Below are 20,831 nucleotides of genomic sequence, written 5' to 3'. Positions count from 1 at the left end.
TTAACACATTTTTCTATTTATTTCTTCAATATTATCAGCAATACTTTTGATAAAAATCTACAACTTTATCAGAAAATATGTTTACTTAACACGTCAATTTGTTCAGAAATGTTTAATATGTCTACCATTTTATCTGTATTATTTTCCAAGAAAATATTCAATTTTAAAACATTTTTGTACATATTTCTAAGGCAAAGAGACAGAGAAGAACAGTTCAGAACATGTATAATTTGACATTTGTTGACAATTTTGGATACACAACTGTTGGGGAGTGTCTGGGTAGATGGGTCTCTTACAGCCTGACTTACAGAGCATGGAATACAGAGATATATACTATACAATATACTATATAATATATACAAGATTACTGAGATCTGACATTCTGACCAAAGAGAACAATACAGAATAATCTTGTTTTCCTGATCCCTGTCCGCAGCCATCATCTCCAAGCAACACCGTCCTGAGAACGTCCCTCCCGTCCTGAATATCCACATGCTGAAGGTGACCCTGGAACTGCCTTCTAACAAGTTCATGCGGCCAAAGCCTAGGAAGAAAGTGGACATCTCAAGTCTTCTGCTGCCAACGTGATGGGCTGGTTCTTCTCTCCATCCTGACCCAGGTCTCCACAGCTAACACATTTGGAAATAAAGCACAGCACTTTCCCATTGTTCTGACACAGACAAATCTCAGGGGCTGAGATCTCTGGGTTTTGAAATGGAGGTGATCAACATTTGTGTCCCAGGAGAGTCTCCCGGGATGGGCGCCTCACCTTCTGTTCAGTAGAGGGAGAGCATAAACCGGAAGGCAAAGCCTGTTCCCCATGACATAAACAATCCCTTGTCTGAATATTCTAGTGTATCCTGGAGAGCTCTAGGCATCCCCTGTGATGTCAGCAGTGATGTCACAACACCCACTGCTCTCAGGGCTTTCAATTAGTCCCTAGAGAGTTTACCCATATTTATGCCTGCAAGATGGAGGAGGAGTCTACCTGAGAGTGAGAATGGGGAGCTTAGAGAAGTGAGAGAGAGGCCAAAGGAAGCTGGCGTTCCATCTCACTGTAAACCAGTGAGGAAGATGTGGTCCTGGGAAAGGTTCAGTGAGTCATGGAAAAGTGATGTGAAAATTCCTTGAGTAGGCATCTGTGAGCCTGGCTTCCCAGGAGTGGCAATGGTGCCACTGTGAAGCTAATGGACTTAACTGCTTAACATAAATCCTGAATGGTGAGGATTCTACTACATTTGTTTGTCCATCCCCAAAGACAGGAGCTGGCTAGTCCAAAGCTATTCTGCCGTGAATTTTTGTATTTCCCTGTTACTGGCCATTGTGGTGTAACATGCAGACATAAGGAGACCATAAAGAGTCAGGTAGGAAATATTTCCCAGTTTATATCAGTTCAACACTTTACTCACAGTTTGTTGTTCTAGGTACAGTGGCTATCAGACTACAGCAACACAGAGCAAATTATTATTTTGACACATTACATTATCAGACCTCCTCTGAGAACCATGTCTGTGAGAATGACACACCGTAAGCTTCCTGAATCAGCAGATTGGGTGTCAGAGATATCTCTAATTCAGCCAAACAACTGTCAGGATCATGGGCTGGGTACTTTTTCCAACTCAGGATTGTTTTAGTCTTTCAGTTGGATGAATTGTTCAGTCTTTTGATGATGGTTTGCAATAGACAACTATTTAATCCACAGTCATGAGCCTAGAATCCATGACAGGGCATCTGATTATGAACACTGCATATGAGTACTTGGGGACTGTGCCATTTTTCCTGTTTTCTGTAGCTGCATGATTGGGAGCTCCTAAACCAAGTTGTACCCTGTGCAGTTGTTAACAAGCCTGGCCAGGCCATCTTTGATGTTACCATAAGCCTGTATAGGTAGGCAGACAAAATATCTAGCTGCTTACATGCCCAAATCTCTACAAGAAAATGGGAGAGCTGAGATCCAGGGAGCAGAAATTTCAAGCGTTTGCCAAAGTCTTTGATGTCTCACTGGACTGAAGGCATTCTCTCTTTTTTTGGTCCTCAGCCTTGTCTGTGCATTCTCTATGCCGTCTAACTCTGCCAGTTGACTTGTGTTTCTCTACCTACAGAGGCTGGGGTAGTCCCCTAACCTCCTCCCTCCAACTATTATTATCAAGAAGTAGGAAAGAAATCAGAGAGTCTGCCCACTCACCTGATGCCCAGTGAGAGAAATGACCTGCAAGATTGACTGGTATTTATTACTGATGGATTATTGGAATATAGCTATTCATTGTTTCAAATCTTGACTTAAGAACAGGTGCCCCTTTGTCTAATTCAACATTCGGTGTTCTCATGAGGATTAGGTGTGCTGACACACCCATTAACACACTCTTTGATGCCTAGATTATTTTGGGTAAATTTTTCTTCTTTTCTTCTTTCCCTACATCGTTTCCTCACAAAATTCTCATACACAGTGCTTTATCTTTTCTATCATTTCCTTTTTTGTCCATATAGTGTTCCACAAACTTATTTGTAGAAGGTCTATATTGCTTAGGATCTTTGTCCCCACACAATCTGAGTTGTTGCCCAGTGTGTTGCTTAACATGAATCTTTATATCTTGAATTCACTGTCCCAGGTACCCACATCTGCTCCAGTTTCTTTCCTTTTTGCCGTCTGCCCCATATATCAGACTCACAAAACCTCACTGCACACCCACTGCTTCCAGACTTCTGGTGAGTTTGATCCATGGGAACCTGAGAATGAGAGAAAAAAGGAAAGTCAGCTAAAGAAGGTGGTGTTTCTTCTGATTTCTTCCCAGCAAACGCATGCGTGCTCACATATGCACACACAAACACAAACACACACACAAGCACACACACAAATGCGGTCACAAATGCACATACACACATACAAACACACATAAAAACACACACACAAACACACACAAACATACACACAAAAACACACACAAAAACACACACACAAACGCATACAAACACACACAAAACCACACACACAAACACATACAAACACATACTAACACACAGACACAAAACAACACACTCGTACACAGACACACAAGACACACACACACACACATACAACCAGGGAAGTCCCTTAGCTAAAGGTCCTTTCAGGTGGACTTCCCACAAGTATGCACTGAAAGCTTGCCATGATGATTGTGTTGTGAGGGCTGGATCTGGTAGCACAGTGGCTGCCCCTGAACCACAAATTATTGTTTCATCCTGTGTGGCCTCGATCCCACATCATTCTAAACAGCCTCACTCGGGGGCGAGAAGGGGGGCCTCCTCAACAAATCTTCTCACAGCACTGCTTTCTGTACACACCCCCATGGAAACACAGTCACAAGGTGCGTCCTTGATGAATATTTGCCAGCAGAGAGGCCTGAAGATTCACACATCTCCTGAGTGTGAAGTCCCGCAGCAAGACTCTGTGGTCAGAATGCTTTGAGTGACAGCCATTCTGCACACACAATGTACACACGTACACACTCGGAATGGGACTTACTCGTTACACTGTGACCACGTTCCCCTCCTGCAGAAGAAAGGTCCCTGCTGCCACACAGGCTTGACCATTGGCCGACCTTAAAGCACGGTTCAGTCAGCAACACTGCCTGGTCTGTTCCAAGGTGGGAATAGAGTGCATCTCAGAACTCATGGCTCCGGCATGATCAGTCGGACGACTCTCAGTCAAGTGCTGCTCTGCTGAGGCTGTGTTCCAAGGCTGTCACCAACACCTCCACACCACCCACACGTGTGGAGAAGTCCTAGCAGGGCAGAGAGTGGCGGGAGACCAGTCCAAGCTTCCGCCATGGTGACAGCCATGTCTGAAATACCACCAGTTCCGATGCAACTCCTGGGACATAGGAGAACTTCACACAGTCTAGGAGTGGATGGGTTGTTCTGGAACAGGGACAGGCCAGGGTCAGTCCTGCTGAGCTTTGGAAATTAAGAACTGAGCTCTGGGTGGAAAGGCTTGAGTGTGTAATAAACCTCTACATCCAGGCCTTGTGGTGCTTGACTTTGATCTCCGCATTCTTGAGACAGAGGCAGAGAGATCTGTGGTCTACATAATGAGTTCTAGGACAGCCAGAGCCACATAGACTCTGTCTCAAAAAATAAAATAAAATAAAAGTACAATAAAATAAATAAAATAAAAATACAATAAATAAAATAAAATAATAAAATAAAATAACATACACACAGACACACACACACACACACACACACACACACACACAAGGAGAGTATAATAAACCTCTATGCCAGGCTTGCTGGCACTTGCCTTTAATGTCAGCAATCTTGAGACAGAGGCAGATAGATCTGTGGTCTACATAATGAGTTCCAGGACAGCCAGCACCACATAGACTCTGTCTCAAAAATAAAATAAAGTAAAATAAAATAAAATAAATAAAATAAAATAAAATAAAATAAAATAAAATAAAACACAACAAAAAAGTAACTTAAAGTGTTCACCTAAGATTCCCATTTAATCAATAAATAAGAAAGCCCTACGGGTAGACAGGAATTATATTTTTCCATACATTTTGATTTGGGGGATTCATGTTCCCTGAAACCACTTTCAGATGTGTTATTCAATGATACTTTATACACAGCCTCAAACCACAGAGGCCATTCCTTCCATGAAACCCTTTCATCTCAGTGATAGAGGTGTGGACAGAGCAGGGTCAGAGGTCATGAGATTCCCAGTTCAGAGGCCATCAAGGATCAAGCAGGTGACTCGCAGGAAGGTCAGGCAGTGTGAACCACAAGTTTTCATCAAGGAAGACTCACTACAATGTGCTGTGTAGACTCTGCATTGGCTGCCACACAGCCAGGCCCCAGGCTGCCCTTCTTCAGTTCTCAGAGGCCCTGTGGTCCTGGCTGTTGTCATTTTGTGTACGCCCTGCCCCACATGGACCTGGCAACAGCCTGGTGTGGCAACTCACTCTAAAAGGGGCTGACTCCGCCTCTGAGAGACACGCCCACAGTGTGGGCCCCGCCCCGCTGTAGGCCCCGCCCATCCCAATGGTTTCCATGACTGATATAGTTCACTGTGTGCAGGAAGCTCCCAGAGGCCCCGCCCCCTAAGCAGGAAACCCCGCCCCCATCCTGACTCAGGTACTCATGCCTCTCCCAATGGTTTCCATGACTTATGTGGTTCATTGGGTACAGGAAGCTCCCTGAGGCACCGCCCCCTAATCAGGAAGCCCCGCCCCCGTATTGATTTGGGCTCTCAGAGACATGCCCACAGTGTGGGCCACGCCCCCTTCCCCCCCCACACACCATACCGCACCTCCACAAAACACACCCTTGACTTCCTGTTACAAAACACAACACTGACAACCCTACACAGAGATGTGAAGAAGTCAACAGTGGGAGTCACATTGGGGGAAAGAGTGGAGGTTGAGACCATTTTTGCTCACGGTGGAAATGCCATCTGGGAAATCCAAGTCACCCACACAGTCCTTAGGGAGCCATGTTTCCCTGGCAGGGCGGCCACCAGGTGCTCCCTCCACCCATGAGTCAGTTCATGAGTCCTTGCCCTTGTTCTCATCTGTGGAGTGGGAGGGGTCATCCTAGGCTAACTAGCAATTTGCCCCTCCCAGGCCAAGGGGAGAAACTGAGGTAAAGCTTATGAAGAGCTTTGATTTTTGTGGAACAAAGGCACTGGGCAGCCATATTAATTACAGTGATGAAGGAAAATACTACCCCTGGTGAGGAGGGAAATGAGTAGGGAGCAAGGGGCAGAATATGTAGGAGTCTCTAGCCCTGGTTTGTACCCACCCAGCTCCTTAACTTTTGAACGTCTATTTGGTCAGGCACAGTCCCCCAATACATTTAAGATCTGGTGGGAAAGTTAGTACATGCACAAATTCCAATAAATAGATATTAGAAATATAAAATATTTTAATATAAAATCTATTATTTTATATTATTAATTATATATATTATATATTATAATATATTATATATAATTATATATATTATTATATATTATAATTAATCAGAGAAAATGATTTCATATACTCTTGCAAGGCAAGACAGAGGACCCCAGTGTCTAGATAAAAAGACCAAGCTTCAAAGCCACCATGATGGTTAACCTCAATTTTCTACTTGATAAGATCTAGAGTGGCCAGGGGTGTTGTGGTCATAAAAAGAGAAAGAGTTGAGAGAATATGTTCTAACCATGGTGTGGGGGAAAGGCGTGCCTCAGTGGGCCCATGCCAAGGCATTGCTTCCTCCTGAGGTTACCAGACACAAGACAAGTTATAGTACAGAATAAAATTTATTCAGGACATGGAGAGGGGAGTTAAGAGGGAAGTAGAGGCAGAGAAAGGCAGAGAGAGGGAGAGAGTAGAGAAGCAGAGGTGGCCATGACCATGTGGAGAGATGGGGGAGGGGAGAGGAAGGGAGGGGACCCAAGAAGGGGCAAGAGAGAAGCTGAGAGTGAGAGGATAAGAGAGGAGGAGGGGCAAGCAGCACCTTTTATAGTGCACCAGACCTGCCTGGCTGTTGCCAGGTAACGGTGGGGCGGGGCATATCTGGCTGTTGCCAGGTAACTGAGGGGTGGAACTTAGACAGAATCCTAACAAGGGGGAGGATCCTCGGGGCGTGGCTGTAAGGGACGGCCTTGGTTATCTTAACTGGTGTGGGAAGCCCCACCCACTGTGGGCGGCACCATTCCCTGGCTAGGATCCCGGGCAGTGTGTGGAAAGGGGCTGAGCAGCAGCAGGCGTTCATTGCTCTTGGCGTCCTGATTATTTACACACCTGATGTGAGTGTGCATCTGCTTCATACTTCAGAGTGGCATTGCTCACCATGAGGGACTTTACTGTGAACCGTGAGCCGGAATAAACCTGTTCTCCTGACAGAGTATTTTATCAAACAACAGCAGTGATTAAGACACTTGTGAATTGACCTTTATCCATTCAAGGTGTTCACAATGAGAGGTAATGTTGTGTTTTGTTTAAAGAATTTTTAATTAGAAATTTTCTTATTTACATTTATTTTTTTGTTTTTGTTTTTTTGAGACAGGGTTTCTCTGTGTAGCCCTGGCTGTCCTGGAACTCACTCTGTAGATCATGCTGACCTCAAACACAGAAATCCACCTGCCTCTGCTTCCCAAGTGCTTTTTTTAAATTTTTATTTTTATTTTTAAATTTATTTATATTTTTATATATTTTTATATTATATATTCATATGTTTATATTTATATTTTATTTACATTTCAAATGTTGTCCCCTTTCCCCATTTCCCCTCTGAAAACTCTCTATCCCATCCCCCCTCCCCATGCTCACTAACCCACCCACTCCTGCTTCCCTGACCTGCTATTACCCTACCCTGGGGCAATGAGCCTTCATGGGTCCAAGGGCCTCTCCTCTCATGGATGTCCGACCAGGCCATCCTCTGCTACCCATGAGGCTGGAGACATGGGTCCCTCCATGTGTAATCTTTGGTTGGTGGTTTAGTCCCTGGGAGCTCTGGGGTTACTGGTTGGTTCATATTGTTGTTTCTCCTATGGGGCTTCAAACCCCTTCAGCTCCTTGGGTCCTTTCTCTAGCTCCTCCATTGTTGACCCTGTGCTCAGTTCAATGGCTGGCTGAGAGCGTCCCCCTCTGTGTTTGTCATGCACTGTCAGAGACTCTCAGGAGACAAGTATATTAGGCTCCTGTCAGCAAGCACTTGTTGGCATCCACAATAGTGTCTGAGTTTGGTACATGAGCTGGTTACTGGCCCCAATATGCTTGCATTACCCTAACTCACCCAAACTGTTATTTCAACAACACTGAAGGTAAGAGGAGGCCCTTTGTCCACAGTCCGGCTATGCTGGCAGGTCTCGAGGTAGCCACAAGATGGCTCACAAATTTGCCCAGAGTGTATGAAAAAATAAAAGAGAGAAAATAAAAGCCCTACATCTTTTTTAAGATTGTGTCATGGAGACATTTTTGACAATACACGCCCATGGACCCTGAATCACCAGAAGCAAAGGCAGAAGTGGCTCGAGCTTTTGTCAATCAGGGAACACCAGCTATGAAGACAAAGCCCCAGAGGCTGGAGTAGTTAGGAAAGAGTTGTCTAAGAGATTTAAGGACAGTGGCAAAGAGAGTATTTAATGGAGGACAGACTGCAGAGGAGACGCAGATGGGAGGACAGAAGCATCAGACTGGAGACCTGGGAAAGATCCTGTTGTCAGCCAAGGCTAAATCAGAAGAACATAAGTGATGCCTAAAAAGGAGATAAAGGGGCCCTGAGAATCAAAAGTGCCCCCACTACAAGACCAGGGTTACACAAAAAATAAAATGGAAACCCATCATCTTTTGTTGATACAGTTCAACATTATATTGTACTAAAACCTACATATGGAGTCTCTTCCTCAGTTTATAAATGACTTTCCAGTGGCTACAGAAGAAAACAAAAATGGAGGACCTCTTAGATGCCTTAAAATTGAGGCTATTTAAGCCTCTGCAAAGAAAAAAAGCCTTACTCTGCCAACTTCAGGTGACCTTTGTAGACCTGTGGACTGCATACTCAGACCAGGGGTCCTGGCATTAGACAATGCCCAATGTGTAACCAATGGGCACAAGCTAACAACCACTCTATTTACACCTCAGTCACAATGGCTTCTGGGTAAAAATGATACCATAAGGACTCATTGCCAGCCACCCTTCTTGAATCCCCCCAGTATAACTACTTAGCTGCCCTGCTGCTGTACCCTGACCTCGCTGGATGGGCCTCTGTATGACTGCTGAAATAGATGTAGGGGTAACAGGGTTCAGCGATGGCAACTGCCTCATTCAGGATGGACAGGGGTATGCTGGGGCAGTGGTGGCATCAAATACCGAGATCACATTTGGAGGACCACACCTGGCAGGAATGTCTGCCCAGGAAGTTGAACTGGCAGCTCTGAAAATGTCATTTGAGCTAAGAAAAGACATTAAAGTCATTAGCGCCACATCCTGTGGTGTAACAATACTTCCTGTTATGTTACAGTCGCTTCATATCAAGCCACAGCCACTTCCTGTGACAGTGACGTTCACTTCCAGTCATAGAATGGACACTTTCTCTAAATCTTGAGACAATTCCTGTGATACTCACTCACTTTAGGTTAGGGCCAGTCCCTTCCTGTGGCATCACAACCACTTCTGGGTGTGGCATGGACACTTCCTGTTCTTCAGATGGTCACTTCCGGTTCTGATGTGTCCACTTCCTGTGGTTTCATAGACTTAGGCATGCCCTCCTCACTGTGGTAAGGTTATCTTTTCCCCAGGGTCAAGACACAGAGGGCTGGTGTGCCATTGCTACCTCTCATATCCATGGGGCCATTTTTAAGGAGATGAGCCTTCTGATGAGCAAGGACTAAACTCCATCCCAGAGAGCAACAAGAAAGCCCAGTGGGTGTCCCCTAGAAATTGGGTTGTCATGTCCTTGATTGCACCAGACCCAGGAGTCCCCACACACTCTGATGAGACAAAATATAAGATCTGGGCCAAAAACCTGTTGATGTCTCAGTGTTGTAAGAGATGAGGGAGGACAGCTAACTGACTACAAACTAATGTTTGAGAGAAAATGGGTCTACACAGAAATAAAGCAAGAAATCAGAGACTTTCTAGAGTCCATTGGAAATGAATATGCAACATGCACAATCTCATAGAACACAAAGAAAATGAAAGTGGAGCTAAAATAAAGTTCACAGCACAAAATGCCTACATGAAAAAATTGGAGAACTCCCATGCTGGCAATTTGACAGCATGTTTTTTTTTTAAATGTTTATTTATTTATTTATTTATTATATGTAAGTACACTGTAGCTGTCTTCAGATGCCAGATCTCTTTATGGATGGTTGTGAGCCACCATGTGGATGCTGGGATTTGAACTCATGACCTTTGGAAGAGCAGTCGGTGCTCTTACCAGCTGAGCCATCTCTCCCGCCCCAACAGCATGTTTTAAAGGCTACAACAAAAAGAAGTGAGGGAGCAAAGAAAACGAAGAGGAGACATCAAGAAATTTTCAAGTTGGGGGATGAAATTGATAAAACAGGAAGAGAACAATTCAGAGAATTAATGAAACATGGAGTTGGTCTTTTGAACCTTTTATTAGACAAGATAAACAAACCCCTATTAAAAGATAAAGAATATACAAATTAATGAAATCTAAAATGAAATGGGGGATTAAGTAACAGGTAATGAAGAAATCTAGAGAGTCATAAAGACATAGTTTAAAAAGGGTGCATTCCACCAACTTGGAAATTCTAAAGGAAATAGTTAACTTCCTCAATAGATCCACATCCCAAAATTAAACTAGAGAAAAACAACTTAAACTGACATAAACATGAAGGAAAACAGAATTCATTAAAAATATGTCCCCAATGTGAGCCCACGTCTATGCGTTTTAGGGTAGAATCCTACCAGACTTTCAAAGAGGATTTAACAAGAATTCAGTGTATTCAACAATATAGAAACAAAACAAATATTAGTCAATTTATTTTCTGAACCCTTGATTACTCATATATCCAGTCAGGAAAGACTGAGCAATTAAGGACAATTACAGACAAATTATCCATAAAACCACAGATTCAAAAATACTTAAAAGATAAAACAAATAAAATAAAATACAAAACAATCAAAAGATCGTCCACCATTAACAGTGAGGAAGGCTTCATTCTAGAAACAGTGACGGTTCAACAAAATGGGATTAAAGTGTAAGAAAAACCAAGAATTGATCATCTCATGAGGTAAAGTAAAATTCTCTGACAATATTCAACACCACTTTATGATAAAATTCTCAGAGTTCTGTCGCTTACTGGGGCTGGAACGTGGCTCCTTCTATTCCATTACCAGCAGCTTTCAATATTTCAAATACATCACTGCCTAATCTTGGCTTTCCTGGAACTTGCTTAGAGATCTACCTTGATCTCAAAGATCTGTATGACTCTGTCTCGTGAATGGTGGGTTAAAAAGCATGTAACACCACGCCTGGAACTAAGATTTTCTGCTTATATTTTAAATTCAGAACCCAGAATCCAAATCGATCTCTTGGCAATTTGACACATAATTGTATCTTCATGTGTATACATCAAAACAGTATCCAGATAATAATAATTCGTAACATGATACAATTGACTTTCATACAACTGCAAATCCATATGTTTACCTGAATGTAATCTTGTCCTAATGTAACTATTCCTTTAATGCCATTGAATATCCTTGATCAGACGATTAAACTTCATTCAACTTCCTGATGATGCCTTGTATTTTGAACCTTTCTTTTTTTTATTGTTCCTTTCTTAGTTTCTATGTTTGTTAAAATTTTTCATGCCAAATTCTATGCGATTATTTCTGTGGCTTACTTTGTCAATACAATTAATGTAAACATCTTTACTTTAACCTCAAGGGAACTCTTCAGACGAGGGCAGCAAACTTCTTTGCAAAAGCATAAAAAAAAAAATCTCCAGAGTGGAAATAATCCCAAGCACCCATGTCTATCATATCCTACTTTATGATACCCTCCTAACTCCCACTTAATTCATGATCATATACATTAATTTTCTCTCCAGCACACAGATTTTGGGGACTTATCCCTGGTGCAAACAATTTACCACATTGATTACATTAATAAGTTTTCTGTCCGGTGTGTGTTCTTTTATGATACTGGAGATGACTGGGTCTTGCAAAGGCTTTACCACATTGATTACATTCATAAGCTTTCTCTCCAGTATGTGTTCTTTTATGTCTTTGGAGATGACTGCGCTGTGCAAAGGCTTTACCACATTGATTACACTCATAAGGTTTCTCTCCAGTATGTGTTCTTTTATGTCTTTGGAGAGCACTGTGCTGTGCAAAGGCTTTACCACATTGATTACATTCATAAGGTTTCTCTCCAGTATGTGTCATTTTATGTCTTTGGAGATGACTGCGCTGTGCAAAGGCTTTACCACATTGATTACACTCATAAGGTTTCTCTCCAGTATGTGTTCTTTTATGTATTTGGAGAACACTGTGCTGTGCAAAGGCTTTACCACATTGATTACATTCATAAGGTTTCTCTCCAGTATGTGTTCTTTTATGTATTTGGAGATCACTGTGCTGTGCAAAGGCTTTACCACATTGATTACATTCATAAGGTTTCTCTCCAGTATGTGTCATTTTATGTCTTTGGAGATGACTGCGCTGTGCAAAGGCTTTACCACATTGATAACACTCATAAGGTTTCTCTCCAGTATGTGTTCTTTTATGTATTTGGAGATCACTGTGCTGTGCAAAGGCTTTACCACATTGATTACATTCATACGGTTTCTCTCCAGTATGTGTTCTTTTATGATATTGGAGATGACTGTGCTGTGCAAAGGCTTTCCCACATTGATTACATTCATAAGGTTTCTCTCCAGAGTGTGTTACTTTATGATATCTGAAAGTACTGTGACATGCAAAGGCTTTCCCACATTGACTGCATACATAAGGTTTCTCTCCAGTATGTGTTCTTTTATGATATTGAAAATTACTGCGCTGTGCAAAGGCTTTACCACATTGATCGCATTCATAAGGTTTCTCTCTTGTATGTGTCATTTTATGTCTTTGGAGATGACTGGATCTGGTAAAGGCTTTACCACATTGATTACATTCATGAGGTTTCTCTCCACTGTGTGTTCTATTATGACATTGGAGATGACTGGGTCTTGTAAAGGCTTTACCAGATATATTACACTCATAGGTTTTCTCTCCACTATGACTTCTTACATTCCTGCAATGATAATTAGCACATGTGAAATCATTACCACATTCATTACTCTGATCAATCATGTAATCAATAGGAATTATGTTTACAATTTCTCTAATGGTAAAGAAGCATCAGATCTTAAGGTTTTAGCTCTTTATATGTTCATGTTGTTCTCTCTCATTATGAGTTGTTCAAGACACCTGTGATGGTTATTACATGGCTCATATTTATAACACCCTCTTTTTTATGTGATTTATTTAGCTTTATGAAGAAAGTTAGAAAGACTCTGATTTGTATAACACTGATTGTATTCATATTTTTCCTCTAGTGTGAATTATAACACATGTGACTGGGAACCAGGACACACAGAAGAGTTTCCAAATTCCTAGTGCCCATAAAGATTTTTTACACTATGAATTTTGGGATATTCCCTGTAAAGCTAAAAAAACAACTAATTGCAAATGTCTTTCATATTCCTAATTTCTTTCAAAGGCAGAATACTACATATCTTCTTGTTTTAGAACAAAAATTTTATGTTTCTTCTTTATATATCCCTATGCTCACATGATTATTATCCATTGTGACACATGATATACCTAATAAAAGAATGATAAATGAAAGGTTTATGCATTGCATTCACACTGTTTGAATTGAATTTTTGTTTCTCATAACATGTGCAAGATGGACTAATGTTTCTCCACAACAATATTCTTGATTCTCATAAAATTCCCTCTCACCAAGCGGAACCATATTAATACAAGAATATGAGTATCACCAAATTTTCTGTGGATGATTTTTCTTATTAAAATGTTTTGGATATAAATTTATCACTATTCAATGTGCAGTTTCTAAATACTATGAGACGCTACAGATTGGCAGGTCCACAGCATAGCTCTAAAGAAGCTACTTATCAAATGGATACCCAAATCAGGTATCGGACCTTGAGGTACATGGTTTTGTAAGAATATTATAATCATAACTACAGTTAAAGGACTGTTATTTTACACTCTTGTTTTTGCTGGAGATTCCTTAAGATATTAAAATTTCCTCAGAGACAAATTTGTATCAGTTTGCACATGAAAATTACCTTTCATGTCTTCTAATACTTTGAAAATGTTCTTCAAGATGATGGTCTTCCCAATTATAGCCTAAAATACAGTACCAGAAATGAATGATATACTATTGGAAATTAGGAAATAATCAAGGTATTGTGAATTTTCACTGCACCATGAAAGGTACAGTGAAAATTTAGTGAAACTGAATTATTCAGCTCAATCTTCACTATTCAAAATTAAAATGATAGATCATCAATAACCAATAAACATTTGTTTCCTTTAGATAAGATAAAATAGCAGTCTTACCTATAGCGTTGAGATTCAGGTAGGTTTCCAACATCACATCTTTGTAGAGATTCTTCTGGGAAGGATCCAGCAAATTCCACTCTTCCTCAGTGAAGTTCACATGCACATCATCAAAAGTCACTGCATCCTAAATATCCCATACATGTGTACAACACAAAGCATGATACTAACATCAATGTAAAAGAATACACGCTTTTTTGAGAACATATTCATATAAATTTGGCACTTGCTCCACTTATATACTGACTCAGAATTTACAATCACTGTGTCATTTTAGAAGGAGCTTGAATTATAAAATTCATGTCTCTTGCTTTTGAACAATTTGAATAACATCCAGCCCTGACAGGGAAATGCCAATTGAGAGGGAAATGCACAGGAAACATCCACAATACTGATCAGACATCTGAAATATTGTATGAAAAATTACTAACTACAAGTCTGATTGGTAAACTGAGTGTATTTGCACATGTCCTTAGTCATAGAGGTACAGGCAGGTGTATGTCATACAGCTGGATGCAGGCATGGCCTATGTAATATGTTCTATGAGACCAAAAGTTATACATTAAGACCCGTAATCCCTACAAAAATCAACCAAGGAAACAAAAATGATAGAGAACTCACAGTTCTTTACTAAAAGTTCCCACCAAGAACTATACATTCACTTCAGATCCTTACTCATCTTGTACAAGCATGAAGTGCAGCAGTTTAAACTATAACATTAATAAAATTTTATTAAAAGGCAATGCATGCTTAAACAGTTACAAATGAACAGATGAAACTATAATAATATAAATTTTGATCATAAATAAGCAATGTAAGGCAGGAGAAAGAGCTCAGCAGTGGAAAGCTTGAGCTGGTCTTCCACATTGTGTTTGTCAATTTCTCAGATACACATGGGGACTATCAACTACTAATTTCTTCAAGATCAAGAATTCTGAGACCATCTTATGACAACTGTAAAGAAGAAACATATGATATACATATTCCTATACATAGGCAAAATATTATTTATTCAAACATTTCAGAACAGTCACAAGTGTGCGGAAGAACATCACACACCTGGAATCCAAGGACTCTGAATACTCTGGTAGTATTGATGTAATGAACACATATCAACTTGAGAAATAGTATATAACCTATATAATTGGCCAAATTTCAAAGTGAAACATGAGGATTAAAAGTTACACAAAAATATATACTTATTGTGGAAAAATATGTCAGGTGGCTTATGTGGTCCCTATGTTGACTATGAGGACAGGAAGGATTTCACAGAGAGAATTTGTGTTGAAAAACAAAAACAAAGGAATAAAGTTAAAAAATTAAGCCCCCAGGCTTGCAAACTAACTTAGCTTTAATTGCAAATAGGGCTAAAGCATCTTATGTGATTCAGGGACAGAGTTTAAATATTGACTGTATGGGAGCATGAGAAGAAAACTGAAGGATCAGTTTCAACTACAGCACAGTAGACACACAGAACAAAATGTTTCTCGCCTGATAGAAAGTCAGGAACACACCTAGAGCACAGGATGATTGAATGCCCAATGAAAACTCGTCCAGCTAGAGACACACCTTATAGGCAATCTCCAATCCTTAACATTATTATGGATACAATGTTATGCTCCCAGACAGGAGACTTTCATAAGTGTCCAATGAGAGGCTTCACCCAGCAGCTGACTGAAATAGATGCAGAGAACCAAAGTGAACAAGGGATGGAGCTTGTAAATGCTTAAGGAAGAGTTGGGGAAGGATTGAATGCCTTGAAGATGGTAGGAACCCCACAGGTAGTCTGGCAGACTCAACTAACCTATAACCTTTGGGACACTGAGAGACTGAGCCACCAACCAAACAGCAGACACAGGCTGGACTAAGGCCCCTGGCACATAAGTAGCAGAAGTTCAGGTTAGTCTCCATGAGGGTCCTCCAACAACTGGAACAGGCAGTGTCCGTAAAGCTGCTGCCTGTCTTTGGTATCTGTTCCTTTTACTGTACTCCAAAGTCTGGACTCAGTGGGAGAGGATGCACTTATCCCAACAGAAACTTGAAGCCCCACGGTGTGGGAGTACCCAGGGTACCCAATCAACTCCATTCTAACCCTGGATGCAATAGGCTCATGTTTATTCTGTGATAAAAAATGCACTCAATCTACAGTGATCCTAATAGTCTGCAGGAGCTCCTACATGGTTCAAATGTCTTAAGTGTCTTCTGACACTCAAGGCAATATCTTGAACTTCAAATCTTTTAAAATCTCAAAGTAACTCATATCTTTCTGACATACAATGATACAAAATACTCCTTCCTTTTCCAGTAGAAAGGAATATATACTCCCTTTTCAAGCACATGCCATTCCTGTCAGGAGATAAAGTAGGCATTCCATGGATCTACCACACTATTTGTTATCCCACATGCAATTTACACAGCTATCCCTAACACTGTTCAAACACTAGAGATAGCTTACCCTCTCTCCTGACTAATTCTCTGGGTGGACTGCTAAGATTATATCTGACTGACTGCCACTTCTCCCAGCTTTCAACATTCTCAAGCATTCCCTCTTGAACATACCTGCCAAACAGGTCAATAAAAGAGGCAAAACGCAGCCAACATTCTCTGAAAATACAGACAGCAAACAGTAATTCAGGAATAAAATTACCACCCAAACAAGACAAACCCAGAGACCAGAATCTAGACCTATTTTCACCACAAACCCAGATGTATACACACCAGAATAGGAATATAATGAAGATCTGCCAGGGAAATATGTCACTAAGAAATTCAAAGTGTCTTGTCACAGCATGTCCTCAAAAATTAAAACATCCAAGAGATCTGATAAAAAAGAGGTTGTTTTGTGGAAAGGACAGGAGTGAGACCCTACAAACTGGAATACCTATATGGAGCAAAGAGAACATGATGAGAGTAGAGAAAGACTATAGAAGGGGCATGTGTAGAGAACAGAAACAGGGAAGAAATATGGAGAGCAGCTGAAGCTAGTGCTCCATGTATCTAAAGCACACCTGACAACAGCAGCAGCTGATGGAGGCAGGTAATGATTTAAGCAGGAGCTAAGTCCCTGAGAGCAGGCCATTGAAATCGCCTGCACGTTGACTACTACAGAGGTAAGGTTCACATACCAAACAGGAAAGGAGGATTAAATGAATAAATGGACTTATATCAAAAAATATTTGGAGTCTAAAAGTGTCCTGACACTAAGTAAACAGGAACACTGCAACATATCAAAAGCAAATAGTACAAATGACTGTAATAGAAGATGAATATTATCTCAAAGACAAGGAAGTAGTTTTAATGAAATCCTAAATGAATAATTTCTAAACTAAAACTATGATTCCTATTAAGGTATAAGAAGCATCCAAAATACCAAATAGGTTGGAACAAAAAAAAAAAAAAAAAAAAAAAGACCCCTCGCCAAACAATATTCAAAACACTGTACATCTAAAGAAATAGGGATAGTGCAAAAAAAGAAGAAAATAATAAAGAAAAGAATACAGAAACCAGTCACGTGTAATATAAAGCTATTAGATTCATATCAGCCCTCTCAATAAATAGTGTAAAACAAACAAAAAAATGTTTTGGAAACATGCTGTAGAATTAAAAAAAAAAAAAAACTCAGTTTTCCAAATGATTTAGAAAGATTCAGCCATGATAGGGAAGATATTCAGAGGTCAGTGCCTGATTTGGCAAGTAAGAAACACCACTAGAAACCTCACACATAGTCACATCGAGCTAATGTTTTCCATTCAACCCCTGGTAGGACCCTCCACCCCAGCACCCACTGCTCAACCACCTGTCCTCCCCTTTGTGGGCAGATATCCTGTGCTTACCATGTCTCGAATTCAGAGCTTCTCTGAGGTCCCCTCACAGCACAGCACGGAACAGCAGATTTCAGAGCAGGAAATAGTGAACTATTCTGGCCTGCGCAGCCACAGTGAACTTGCAGAGAGGTACCCGGAACTACTCAGATGCCTGCTCCTCTCCTTGTAAGCAATGACCCTGCACTTACCAGGACCTAAATTCAAATCTTGCCTGAGATTCCCTCACAGCACTTGCCTTCCTCTTCCTGTAATCAAGGTGAATTGCTTGCATAGTCCATTCCTCAGGTGCAGTGGGGGAGTCAATCTGAACTACAAGGGGCTGGGTTCCCAGGCTATTAACTTTAATGGATGACTTTAGGAAACAAATGTTTTGTATTCTGGCTTCATGCTGGGCTCAGGGATATTGCTGCTCCTTTTCCCCAGAAGATAAGTTCTTGCTTTTGAAATTTCCCTTGGCATACAGTCATTATTTGAAGAAGAGGACAACTGTCTCTGGGACATTATACTAAACCTTCTTTCTACATGCACAAAAAATTCACTCTCTCTATGAGATATGTTGATCTAGAGAACCTCTGCAAACAAAACTGTTAGTTTTTTCCCCACCTTGCCATTGAGAAAGATTTGCTGAATAATAATAGTGCTCCACAGTTTTTGTCATCTGTTTCCTGGTTTTCTCACAGGGTTGTTTCATACCTACTATCTGGTGGAAGGGAATTTTAAAAGACTACAAAGCAAAACATTTGTTTCCTAAAATCCCTCTTTAATCTTTAAAGCCTGGGAATCCTTCCACTGATGGGGCAGCTTTATATCCCTCATGCAAGTCAAGTAACTGGTTATCCTCCTTGATTTCAGTAAGAAGAAGAGGAAGTGCTGTGAGGAATTCTCAAGCAAGCTAGGAAGTCAGGTCATGATGAGTGCAGGATCACTGCTCACAAAGGGGAGGAGAAAACAGCTGACCAGCTTCAGTTGCAATGGTGTGTCCTCCTCCAGTGCTGGGTAGGGGTGTAGATGGATGAGGTCCTTGGAGGACAGGCAAGAATGCTATGGGAGTGCAAACCTGACCTGAGATAAATGAAAGGTCTGGCCCAGGACTGGAACCATACTCTAACCTTGAGGAGGGGTAAGGCTCACTGGCCAATCAAGGACACCAGGCAAACATGCCAGTCAGACTAAGAGGAGCATTTTCCCTGGTGCCATGTTGAAGTTTGTTTTCGCTTAACAGGCTTGAAAAGTTCTCCGTGCCCTGACTTGAGTGCTGCTCTTGGGTGCTGTGGGTGACTTCAAGTAAGTTCTGTTTTTGAGACATTTTAAGCACAAGGTCTCTGCCCATATTGAGGAGAATGTGGAGAAGCAGTGGAGCTGGGGTGGTGGGTCCTCCCTGGTAGATGGGAAGCATCAGTCACATGTAGCCATATGTGACCACCTGTGACGTCCCTTGTGGTGCTCCTCATTTGGTACAACAGTTGGTGACCTCTGAATAACTGTAGTACCAAGGCTGAATCTGTTCAAAACATGTAGACCCGGGACTAGCTTGTAGAAATGTCATGGGCAGGATTCCAAACATGGACAGCTCTACTTTCTCTTGATTCTCATACAAGTTCAGCACTCAGCATTTTTTTGTAGAGCTGTTAAAGGCATCTCATATATGGATACAACTAGACTATCATCCAGACTGAGATAATTCAGACACAAATGGAAAAGCATGTATGTATTCACTTACAAGCGAATTATTAAACGTAAAGTACAGGATATCAACACTACTCTCCATTGCCCAAAAAAAGCTAAACAAGAAGGAAGAACCAAATAAGCATGGATAAATCTCATAAGAGGGAAATAAAACAGTCATAAGAGGCAGATGGCAGAGTGAGAATTGCATAAGAGAGCAGATTATAAAGGGCAAGGGGAAGCTGGGTGGTGGTGGCACATGCCTTTAATCCCAGCACTTGGGAGGCAGAGCCAAGCAGATTGGTGAGTTCGAGGCCAGCCTGGTCTACAGAGTGAGTTCCAGGGCAGCCAGGGCTACACAGAGAAACCATGTCTGGAAAAAAAGGGAAGGAAGAGAGAACAGGAATGGGTGTGGTGTGAGAAAAGAGAGGACCAGAAGCCAGGAAAATGCATTGAAATCTGCAGCAGGTGGGAGTAAAAGGGAGAGGTATCTTTAAGTCGTGCCAGAGATGTTAAATTGGGGGCACCAAGGAGTCTATGGAGGTAATCTTAGCATAAATGCATGGTAATGAGATATGGACCCTGAAGAAGCCACATCCTACAGATAAAAAGGACACACAGTGGGGAGTTAAGACAACAACTCAACCAAAAACCTTTCCACCCAAAATTTGGCCTGTTTATTAGAAATGCAGTTGAAAAGATGGAGCATAGAATGAGGGAATGGCCTAACAATACCCTGCCCAACTTGAGACCCATTCCATGGGCAAGCACCATTCCCTGATATTACTAAGGATATATTTTCTTATAATTCCAGAGAGTAGCTTAGCATAATTGTCCTCTGAGAGTCTCCACCCAGCACCTGACTGAAACAGATGCAGAGAGCCACAGCCTAACATTGGAAAGAACACAGGGGGTCTTTTGTCAGAGTTGGGGAAAGGATAGAGTGCCTCTTAAGGAACAGGAAGTCCATAAGAAGACCCTCAGTGTCAACTAACGTGGACACTAGGAGACTGTCAGGGACTGAACCACCAACTAAAGAGCATGCACAAGATGGACTGAGTCTCCTACCATGAATGTTTTACACAGTCTCCAAAATTTATATTTCTCTCTATATATATTTATGTATGCAAATAGAGACACATCATTAATAATTAATTGGATAAGAGGCCATGTGCAATTTAGGAGTACATGGAGTCATGCAAAGGGTATTTTGGAGACTGGAAAAATAAACAAAAGCAATTGAATGACAATGTCAAAAAAGCACTAGCAA

The 20,831-nt window shown here is 41.2% G+C and overlaps 1 protein-coding gene and 1 pseudogene across 1 annotated transcript in view; both read right to left on the bottom strand.

Moving 5' to 3' along the window:
• LOC127672654 (zinc finger protein 431-like) overlaps positions 1-20,831 on the bottom strand; it is a 263,925-nt gene that overhangs the window by 49,402 nt on the left and 193,692 nt on the right. The window lies entirely within an intron of this gene.
• LOC127672650 (zinc finger protein 431-like) overlaps positions 11,595-20,831 on the bottom strand; it is a 67,411-nt pseudogene continuing 58,174 nt past the window's right edge.

This window comes from Apodemus sylvaticus, chromosome 22 (genome assembly GCF_947179515.1).
Source record: "Apodemus sylvaticus chromosome 22, mApoSyl1.1, whole genome shotgun sequence".
Lineage (NCBI taxonomy): Eukaryota > Metazoa > Chordata > Mammalia > Rodentia > Muridae > Apodemus > Apodemus sylvaticus.
Note: the sequence above shows the minus strand (reverse complement) of the source record. Positions and strands in the feature narration are given on the sequence as shown.